This window comes from Mya arenaria, chromosome 4, assembly GCF_026914265.1.
Source record: "Mya arenaria isolate MELC-2E11 chromosome 4, ASM2691426v1".
Taxonomy (NCBI): domain Eukaryota; kingdom Metazoa; phylum Mollusca; class Bivalvia; order Myida; family Myidae; genus Mya; species Mya arenaria.
Genome location: NC_069125.1, coordinates 52,158,543 through 52,170,686, shown reverse-complemented (window position 1 = coordinate 52,170,686; position 12,144 = coordinate 52,158,543).

Below are 12,144 nucleotides of genomic sequence, written 5' to 3'. Positions count from 1 at the left end.
TGCGCAAAATTCATTATCACTTTCTATTAACTTAAAAAGAAACGTTTCGGGAATTTCTCTTAAAAATAAATGGCAAATATACCCTTAAAATCGACGAAACGATGTTTTTAGAAGTTGGTGGTGGTCGTTTTTTTTTCAATTTTCCAATACCCGTTTATTCGTCTTCGTCGTCTGTCATATCCGGATACGACCATCCGGATACTGTCTTCTAGTCCCATCGGTAATTTCCGTAATCACCGGATGCTATCTTAACCAATCATATAGCTCGATTGCCAAGACGTAAATAGGTTCGTTAATTTCCGGCTTTACGCTTCCGGAAAACTCACCTTTCGTACCCATATTGTTCGAACTGAGCTCGATTCGCTCCCTGTACCCCTCCCCCCTAGAAAAAAACTCAACGGATTTACATTAATCTCAAAATCGATCCGTGAGGCCTTAAATCCGGAATTCCGGATTAATCCGGAATTTTATCATCCCTGTTTAATTTTGTTTTAAGATTCTTGTAAGTACTTTATCTCATAAAACCCTAGACGTATCTTAATGAAGCTACAACAGTGAATAGCATAATGCCTAGTTGTGCATGCCAGGCCATCCTTAAAAAATTGAATGTTTGCTGTAAGGCGACCGATTCACGAAATTACCGCGACTCAACTTTTTTTTTAGGCCCTCCAGGACGAAAAAAAAATTTTCGCATCTCCGAGCGTACGGAAAATAATCTTTCCGCTCATTATATTTTCTTTCCGCTCATTATTTTCCTTCGGCTCATTTATATTACGTCATGCGGTTGACTTTTGTTTTTATCGACAAAATGGCCGACGAAGGCGAGCGTGTAACCTTTGCGGTTACAGTTATCGAGAAAAAGGGGCCTGAAACCATATTCCATGCTCGAAACTCCATTAGACTGTCTTCTGCTACCATTTAATGACATATTACTTTCAGGAGCATAATAACAATGTTTATAGCAAATTAGCAACTTCCTTCTTTAGACTATCAGTCAAATAAGCAGACTGCATTTCTGCACCTGCTGAGTCTACTGCCTTGTTTACAAGAAGCTTCCTAACTTACAAGTCCAATTGCATAACTGCAGGACATCAAACATGTCTGCACCCTGAGTGGGACCTGAAGTTTAGCTTGCCTGTAAATACTTATTTGTCCACTGCCTAGTGTATCCATTATAATTAAGGGTCAATACACAATTTCAAGAGATTAGGGTGTCTGCAAGGTAGCAGGGGTCCCGCCCTAGGCTGTTAATTCCTTTAGGCCCAACTGACTGCTACTGTCTCGCCTGGTTTGTCTAGCCTGACTAATCATGAGCAATCAAAATGATGTAAGCTTTACTTTAACATGGTATATCATAGGTCAGCCCAAAATCCAGGTTTACAACACATTCATGGGTCATGATTTGTACATGATTTCTACAGCATTTTGGTCCCTCTTGCTGTTCTCAGTTACTGATAGGAGTATGGGAACTTTATAGAACTGGTAAACAACTCAGGATGACTGAGATTGCCCAGGAACATTGCGAGTAGGTTTCTAAAAATGTTACTCAAACAAAGCCAATAAACAAAAATGATGCAATGCATTAGACTTTATTAACAGGAAACTTATTTTGGATGTTCATTATAAATACCAAATTTATTATTATAATGTTCTGTAACTATTTATATTGTAATCCTAAGAGTTTGTTGTACAACTATGTAGACACACTGATGAAGTATCTAAGTCTGTGTCCATGGGATCTGTCCAAATGAGGATGATGGAATGAGACATGTCTGATGATAGTCATCACACTGTACTACATGATAATGGATTAATGGATGAGGTCTGTCCAAAATGAAGTGTCAAGCAATCTGAAATGATAAGAAACTTATTTACTGAGTAATTTAAGGCACACAATGGGAAAAAAAAATCCCTACCTACCTACTCACTGTAAAAATGATGGGTAGCGTTACAGCAAACATACAATTTTTTAAGGATGGCCCCATCAGCAGTTTGCTCAGACTATTTTTTACGAATCTTTGCTTTTTTTTACAACAGTGCACATTGAGATTTTGTTCAAGCTTCATCTTAAACAAAGAAATGTAAAAGCAAGAGACAAATGCACCCAAGATGCCATCCAGTTCAATGGATTATGCAATGTTTAACATGCCAACATGAAGGAAGAGCTGTCAAAACATTTTAGCATATGCTGGCTCTCATGAATGATGACATCAAACAGGGAGGAGTTATACGGTAAGCGATAAAGAAATAGGTCTTGCACCCGACACATCTTTATGCTTCAAACACACGTGCCGATTAATCTTAAATTCTCTCCGGGCAGGACATTGTTACTGTCACAACCAAATACACTATATGCATAAATGCAGCATTCCATAGCATGATACACCTTAAGTGTGACCTTGACCTTTGAGGTAGGAATGTGGGTCCTGCATGCCTCAGGTCGTCTTTATGTACCCAACTAATGAGCAGAGTCATGTTAAAATCCCTCAAGTTACTTCTCAGACACAGCCATTCTCATGGGCATATATGAAGCATCCCAGGATTAAAAATGTTAACTCTTGAGGCCTAAAAAAAAAATACATTTGGTTCAGGTTACCCGACCCTACCTACGGAATAGGCGCCAACCCTACCGTTTTTATAGTCAGTTTGAAAAAATATATATGAAAAACTAAAAAAAAATATTTGCTTTTTTTTGTGCTTTACAATATGAAGTTTAAAACCTTAAATGCTTATATAGAAGAAAACTTGAACACCATTCTCCAATGATGAAAAAGACATTCTTATATAAAGCCTAATAAAAAAATAAAATAAAGAAATTAAAAAGCCTACCTACCCTACCTATTTTTGAAAAGGATGTAACCCTAACCAAACAATTTTTTTTGTTAGGCCTGAGGTAAAGTCATGCGTCTTGCATGCAAAACACTATATACTAAACACATTTATGTGTCTGTATTAAGACCGAACTTGACTAACTATACTGGAAACGCATATAAGCAGCATTCCATAATGATAAACCTGTAAAGTGTGACCTTGACCTTTACCTTTGATGGGATGTGGGTCATCATTATGGTAAGAATTGATGAAGCAAACACCAAACAATTTACGAATGAAAGGGACCCACATATTTGTTGAATTTTTGGTTTGTCATTTGTGTACAGACAAAGTAACTGTACATACAAAAATTAAGTAAACCAGCTATCAAAGTAAGACTTGGAACAATGACTTATTTAAAGTTGATGAGGAATGCTTGCAACACAACAACAAAATTTCCACAGAGAACTTTAATGACACTTTAATACAGGAGTGAACAATGCTACACAAGAATCATGTAATGTTTGGTGATCTATCACAGTTTGTACACTCTTCTTTAGAAGCAACTAAAGTCCCCGGGTAACAATAGATGGCAGGATCTACATCTTCAGCTTTGTCCTCCTCCAGTGTCTCCTCTTGGCATTGTAACTGAAACAAACAACTGGTTTTTAACAAAGGTAAACTTACTTTCATTTTGATCTACCTACTATATAATAAGACCACAATGCGTATATATATATATATATATATAACATAATGGCAGAAGGTACCTAAAACATAAGTTAAATAAACATTTACAGGAGATGTCAAACCATCATTTCACTGTTAGAAAGCAAGTTGTGCGACAACAAAATTGCTACCATTTGTAGTACCATGTTTCGGAGAAGTAGTCCCATACTGATATATATTTTACATGAAAAACACTAAGGAAATCTATGCCCCTAGATTTCAGAAGTTTAGTATGTGTATCATATGCTAAGTAGTGTATACTATCCAGCATGCATGTGTTTATTTTCTCTGGCAACTGGACGTTTTATGTGTATACAAAGCTGCATTTGAACATCTTTGACCCATATTTTTTTTACATGCTGTTACTGACAACACCAAGCTATGATAATATCTAGGACTTTTTTCATTAACATCTAAAGAGTATAAAATGAATTGGACAATTTCTCATCTACAATACTTTGTGCAGGTAAGACTTCTCCTGTATCCCTATCATACCTTACTATTTTTGGTGAAATTAAAACCCAAAAATCAAACGCTCGGAAACAAATAAACATTGCCTTCTGCAAGAAAACAACAAATGCTCGGAAACAAATTAACATTGCCTTCTGCAAGAAAACAACAACAGTTTAATCGACGTACATTTACCATCTTTGATAAAAATAGGTTTTTCTTTTGCTAATTTCAATGCATAAAAAGCTCAACTTTTATGACAAACAAATTGCAGTAGAATCTGTACATGATAAGTTCTTACCGAATTGTGTTACCAGTCTTCATTCTAACCCACTGTGGAATAGGTCTATTCTGCTTCTGCTTTTTTGCTAAGCGCATCTTTATTCTGAATGACTTGTGGGCCGCCTTAAAAGGAGAATACATTGTGTTCATATACTTCATTTAAGTAAAATCAGAGGTTAGAAACACTTGACTAAGTATAGCCTTCTAAAACTTGTTCAGTACCGAATATCAAAAACTGAATCAAAATAATCTTGAAACAATTCATCATTATTTTACAGTTCATGGATTATATCAATCATTAATCGTTTCTTATGTTGTTGTCTTCACACAAAATATATGACAAGAACAATAGAAACAAAAAAGGACTTAGCACAATTTGGTTGTTTTGTTACATTCAGACAGCTTAGCAGATATAACATTGCTAACTGAAGGCGAGTAACAATATTTATATACCATTCTTACAACCACTTCAACATCAAAGTCTAAAATGGCTACTTAGAATGGAAAGCAGTTTCAACAAATTGTCAGATATATTGTAGAATGGAAAGCAGTTTCAACCAATTGTCAGATATATTGTAATCAAAATTGTTATTTTACCGAACAAGCGCAAAAACGACATGATCATATAATTGTATGCGCGTTTGTTGGACCTAACAAGACCCAATTTTTTACAAGCCCCAATTCTAGTCCATATAAACAGCTGCTTCAGAGTCTTTGACGATTTTTGATCTGTCGACTATACATGTCCATATCCCACTTGCTGTTTTCCTAGCCAAAAATGACAGATCCCAGCGGCCAGCGCTAAGTATATTGAGCGGAATGATAACGGGCACCTGCTAGAGAGTGCTTAAATGGCGATGCTTTGTTGACAGAAAATGATCCAAAAAGTGTTTCATCAAACACTTGCTATAAGAGAAAAGTGCATTTAGAGAGCAAGATGAATATCCAAATGTTAAAAAAGTTCCCTAAGCGCACAGAATTGTGGCTACCCCAATTCCGGTTATCTATCCCTGAATAATGCGAACTCCTCCTCGGAGTGTTTCGGATGGACTTCTATGTGATAAAGTCGAAAGTTGTACATAATAATAAATGCATGATTGTGCAAGTACAGCATTCAGAAATGGAATGGTTCTAGCTTAAGCATTTTGATTAAGACAAGAATTTTTTTATTTTAAGTCGGCAAGTCAGAAATAACAATATAACATAAGCGACAAGCGCTTTTGAACCGACTATAACAATAGTATACATGTTGAACCACAATATCATGGTAAGAAAGCTGTAAAATAATTTTGAGCATTGTTAAATAAGCACATATCACATAGCAAAGCAAGTAAAAGAGGTTAAACCTGTGAAAGATCTGCTGCTGTAGACCAGAGGCCTAAGAGACACTTAAGAAAAAGAGAAATAAAAACTGATAAGTCAAAACAGTTGCAAAAGCAGATTAAAAGTAGTCTAAACGATTCATTGTTTGGTCTAAAAATGAAATTATACATGTCGTATAAATTTTGCAGTAAACAAAATGAAGCAATAATGGCCAAACCTCTGTTCACTTCTGATGACATATGTAACAGTTACTGCATTATATCTATCCTTAACGACAAAACTGACTGCACGACGGGTCCTAATATATACTTTCATATGCATGACAAAATTTGCAGAGCACAATCAAGTTCTTTTTATAACTCTTGAGAGAACGGAAATTGTAAAATTTAGATGTCTTGTTACATTCAGACAGCTAAGCAGATTTAGCATTGCTTACTGAAGGCGAGTAACAATTTATTTATACCATTCTTACAACCATATTAACTTAAAAGTTTAAAATGGCTACTTAGAATGGAAAGCAATTTAAATGGTTGGTGCAATAATTTCAATAAAAATCGTCGAGTATCTAATCCCTAGAATGCCATCTGCTTTGCTAGTATGTGTTTTTGATATAAGAGATAAGTGCTCTGAATTTATAAGAGAAATAATTAAATAAACCAGAGTCCCTTCCCGAATAATATTATATTTTCGATCTACCTACCATCTTTCGGCTTGTTTACAATGCAGCCGGATCCGGAAAGACATATATACTAGTTGTTACGCAGTAAATATTCTGGGAGCAGTCAATGTTTTTGACTAGGAATGTAAAATCCGGGGGCAGGGAGCTGTTTCATTATATAAAACATATTATCGTAACTTGGGAGGTAACTATAATACTTACGACCGTTTCAGAAAGCGTTTCGCAAGGGTGCGTTCGTAACTTTACTGGTACGCAGATAACATAGAACTATAATTAATTAATATATATATGTATTCTAGGCCTTCAAAAATGACCTTACTCAGCACGTTTGGTCCAAAAAATAATAATTTGTGGATGATTAACCAGTAAACCGACAAATTGACTGTCCAAAAAACTCCAAAAATAAAAATAAAGACTGGAAACAACTAGCAACATGAGGAAAGAAGTCGGGTACGTCATTTCAGGCTGTCAGACTTTTCAACCCCAAGACTTTTAAACCCCTTTGTGATTTGTGAAATCAAAAACTTTTCAACCCCTTTGTCTTTTCAACCCCTAAAAGTGCTAAGACTTTTCACCCCCCCCCCCCCTCAAAACAAAGACTTTTCAACCCCTAATAAACGAAGACTTTTCAACCCCTTAAATTCTCACCTTTTTATGTACTACCTACAACAATAAGCAATTTATTTTGAAATTTATTTTAAAAATCAAGGATATAGTAAGAATAAAAATGCAACAAACAGTTCAAAGAAAATACATAACAAATATGAAATACATATAAAATATTCATAAGAACACATGCAGAATGACTGTTCATTCAACACATGCAGAATGACTGTTCATTTAAAGCTGTTTAGTCGCTTAGCAATAAATCTCCCTAAGGAAATTCTCACACATTATATCATGTGCATGGGCAGCATGGTACTGCTACCACAATTAATTGAAACAGAATATATATTTTTTCTTTTTGTTTGTCCAAAATACATAGAATTAATAAACGTTTTTTTAAAACATATTTATTCATCAATAAAAAATACACGTAAATGTGTTGAACTTCAAATAAAATTCTTCACAATTTTTCAAAATATCTATATTCAGCAGAAATACAAAAGTATACATTGAGTTTCAAATGCTTTCAAATTACAAATAGAATAACATAGTTAGAATAATTATATCAAGCCTAGATGAGACATTTTTAAACAGTGAATAAACAACATTATGGCCGGAAGAGTAAAAGGGGTTTTTATCACTTAGTGCTAAATGCTTTTAAAATGTGTTGATAAAATGTTACAAACATAACTCAGTGTGACATAAGATTTTATTAACGTTTTTTTCTCAGATTAAAAAAAAATCATTCTATTATTAAAGCTGCACTCTCACATATTGAACATTTTGACAACTATTTTATTTTTTGCCTTGGAACGAGCCAATTTTAACGAAAATCCATGGAAACTAGTGATACAAGACTGCTGACAAAAAATTAGATCGCAGATTTTTATGTTTAAGTTCCAAAATTGATATCTTATGCATTTTTCTTAAACCGTTAGTAAAGGCTTAAGCCATAAAACATTAATTTTCAAACGGAGATTGCTCCGTAAATCCTTCTATGCATTTATTTTCTTTTGCAATTTTCTTCTCAATTCTGGTATTTAAATATATACTAACATCATCACGTGAGGTATTGCAACTAATGGCTAGATGCCAGCTAGAGCACATTTTGAGTAATATATATTCTAGTTAAACAAATCCACTGTTTAAAAAAATAATATATTTAATCAATGGTATCATTTGCCTTCAGCAAACAAGAAGAAGAAAGTTTATTCAAAGAAATATATCACACAATACATATTTGAAATAGGCCAACATGACCCGTGATCAAATCAATGTAATACAATGACTTATATATACATGTATGGCGGAACAGATTGATTGACTCTATTTATATATTCACCGATTGAACAACTATATTCATATAATTTAATATAATTGTCTTTATCGATAATGAGTTATAACTTAACTGTATATCTATCAACCGTATGACTTATGCACAACACTACAATGATACCATGAATTTTGATTAGCAATTTTCGTCTGTACTCATTTTGTGCAAATAACATCAATAATGTTTTGCTAGTTTGGACTAAGTTTTTAACAGAAAGATAGTCTATGGAATACCAAAATCAGGCTTGTTCGTACAAATATGTATGGTTGTCATCGATACTAATTTATTAATGTATTGTATTTCATATATACACTTTACGTCTAGCATAAAGAGTACCGTTATTCAAACACAATGTAACCGTACACTAAGTCGTGTTTACACTCATTCGTAATTTTCTTAATTCAAAAGCATGATATATGTATGCAGATAAGTTTCTTACAGTATTAATTAACGTTTTCGAACTGCAAAAGTTGTACAGTCTTATACATACTAGGCTTAATTCTATAATATCGTTTTATATATTTATCTCTAATAGTATTATAAAGATTACATTCCATCAAAAAATGGTATTCATCTTCAAGTACTTGGCATAAATTACAGATCCTATCTTCTCTTGGTACATTTGACCATCGTCCAGTTTCTATTAGTAAACGATGAGAACTAAGTCTTAACCGTGACATAGCAATTCTATATTTTTCTACATTAACAATATTCAAGTATGCTTGGTATTCAAAATTACCGAGAGATATATAAACGTTGCTCTAGATGAATCATTTATCCGACTATTAAGATTTTGAATAAAGTTATCTTTGACTCTTTGCTTAAACAAGCTGATAAATACATTTATATCACCAACACCTTGTGTTAACCATACCTCATTGAACCTAAAATTACACAGCATGTCTCTTACACTAGCGGCCCAGTTCTTTTTTCTTGATCTAATATCAATGTCTCTTAACATCATTTTATACACATTGTTAATAAATTTTCTATCCGAGGACTCTATCACATTAAACCAGTATTTAAGAATAGATACATAACGTAGATGAACAAAGTCTAAGCGTCCAAGCTCGTTATATACAAAATCGTTTTGCGTTGATGTCTTAACTTTCAATATTGATTTGCAAAATAAAGTATGTATGCGTTCTACACACATGCATCTGTAAATCCCCAAACCTCACATCCATAAAATAAGATAGGCTTAACCAGCTTATCAAAAAGATCTAAAATATGTTCTACGGAAATATTAGTGAAATTAAATAAGTATTTCTTCAACTTGAAAATAGCTAACAAGTGATTAGTAAATCAATGCAACACCTTTGTCTAAATTTTATCGAATACTTTGTAGTAAAGAGTAACAAATGATACTAACAAATCTTTAATAGTATTTTAAAAACAATTTGTTAATTTGTTAAGTTTCTTGCCAAAAAAAAAACAATGGAAAAGACAACACCTGGCTGACAAAAAAATAATAGGGGTTGAAAAGTATTTGATATAGGGGTTGAAAAGTCTTCAATATTGCAATTAAAATATGTCAACCAGGGGTTGAAAAGTCTTTGATATAATCCTGCTCCCGTCATTTCATCCTGAAAAAATGCAGTATTTGTGTCACATGAAAAGGTAAACTCTCAATATTCAGCAACATACTAACATATCATATCTTAGAAGTGGCTTTAGTCACCATGCACCTGGGATTTCATATTACAGAAATTTATCCTAGAATAACTGCGTACATAAAGTGACCAAAAAGGCAAAATACCTTGGTATACGACCCAACCTGGTATACTGCTCTACAACATGGAAATTAACCGTCTTACACCAAAGCCCGCAAGATTAAAATGGTTCAATGCAGAGCTGCAAGGTACGCCACCAACGGCTGCTACCATAACACAAGTCGTGTCACATCTATGCGCTGAACCAGTTAGAGTGGGAAACACTGGAGGCCAGAAGAGCCAAATAATACTCAGCTGACCATTTCTTTACAATTGCAAACAAAGATTGAGTAGACATCACTGCGGACCAATTTAACACAAGAGCTTCGCACTCACTGAACTACGTCCATCACATACCAGGTTTCTATGTCCATGTTCATTACATACCAGTATCCTATGTCAGTTTCTACGTCCATGTACATAACATACCAGTATCCTACGTTCATCACATACCAGTATCTTACGTCAGTTTCTATACGTCCATGTACATGTATAACATACCAGTATCCTACGTCAGTTTCTATGCCCATGTACATAACATACCAGTATCCTTCATCTGTTTCTATAACCAATGTTAGTTTTGAAATACATAACAACTTATTTACAAGGAGATGTGAAAATATTTCCAATCTCATTACAGCTTAACTGTTTAAGTTGGTGTTGGCACATTTGTATGATACCAGTGATGGAGTATTTTAAGCTGTGCCAAAGTCAAATTTACCTGTGATGCAGTATTATGAGCTGTGCTAAAGTCTAAAATACCTGTGATGCAGTATTATGAGCTGTGCTAAAGTCTAAAATACCTGTGATGCAGTATTATGAGCTGTGCTAAAGTCTAAAATGCCTGTGATGCAGTATTATGAGCTGTGCTAAAGTCTAAAATACCTGTGATGCAGTATTTTGAGCTGTGCTAAAGTCAAAAATACCTGTGATGCAGTATTTTGAGCTGTGCTAAAGCCAAAAATACCTGTGATGCAGTATTATGAGCTGTGCTAAAGTCAAAAATACCTGTGATTGCAGTATTATGAGCTGTGCTAAAGTAAAAAATACCTGTGATGCAGTATTTTGAGCTGTGCTAAAGTCAAAAATACCTGTGATGCAGTATTTATTTGTACTAAATTCAAAAATACCTGTGATGCAGTATTATGAGCTGTGCTAAAGTCAAAAATACCTGTGATGCAGTAATTTTAGTTGTACTAAATTTAAAAATACCTGTGATGCAGTATTATGAGCTGTGTCAAAGTCAAAAATACCTGTGATTGCAGTATATTAAGCTGTGTCAAATTCAAAAATACCTGTGATGCAATATATATAATTGCCGATTTGAAATATTGTCATATAGCAGGATTGTATAGGCATGTTTCTAATACAGGATATATGAGATCACCAATTGCAGGCAGGTGGCATCACTAAATTGAACTAGCATTTTAAGCTGTGAATAAAAGCTGACTTGGTACAATAAGTAAATACAGCTGTATCGTGCGCCGCCAACTAAACAAACAACACCAGATCGCCGAGCTTTCTGGCGTAATGAAACAAACACCAACAGATCCCTTCAGGGAAAAGCATGCTCGACCCTGAAGGGGTCCACTGGTCTTTATATACACTAACTTCTCTATTCTCACAGATACCGGGCTTTGCTAATTTGCATATTACCAACCAAGTTTACATCCGGTTTGAACGTACTTCCGTTTTAACGGAACGTTATTATGAACGCACATCCGCCGCCTACAGCGGACCGTTACATTACTTTCCCCTCCGAGAAGACTCGGGACGAGTCTTAGACTGGGAAACACATGGATAAGGCAACTCCGGTCCGGTAGTTGTCATTATCCCACCGCTGCCACCATTTGTAACGTGCGACGTCAAACAAACACCAGATAGCCGAGCTTTTTGGTGTAATGAAACAAACACCAACAGATCCCTTCAGGGAAAAGCATGCTCGACCCTGAAGGGGTCCACTGGTCTTTATATAGTATACACTAACTTCTCTATTCTCACAGATACCGGGCTTTGCTAATTTGCATATTACCAACCAAGTTTACATCCGGTTTGAACGTACTTCAGTTTTAACGGAACGTTATTATGAACGCACATCCTCCGCCTACAGCGGACCGTTACACAGATTTCTTGGCAAGTAAAGCAAGGCCACCTCCTCTTCCATCACTTACACTGAGCTTATCAGATCTGCAAATGTATAATTTAGCTTCAAGGTCACT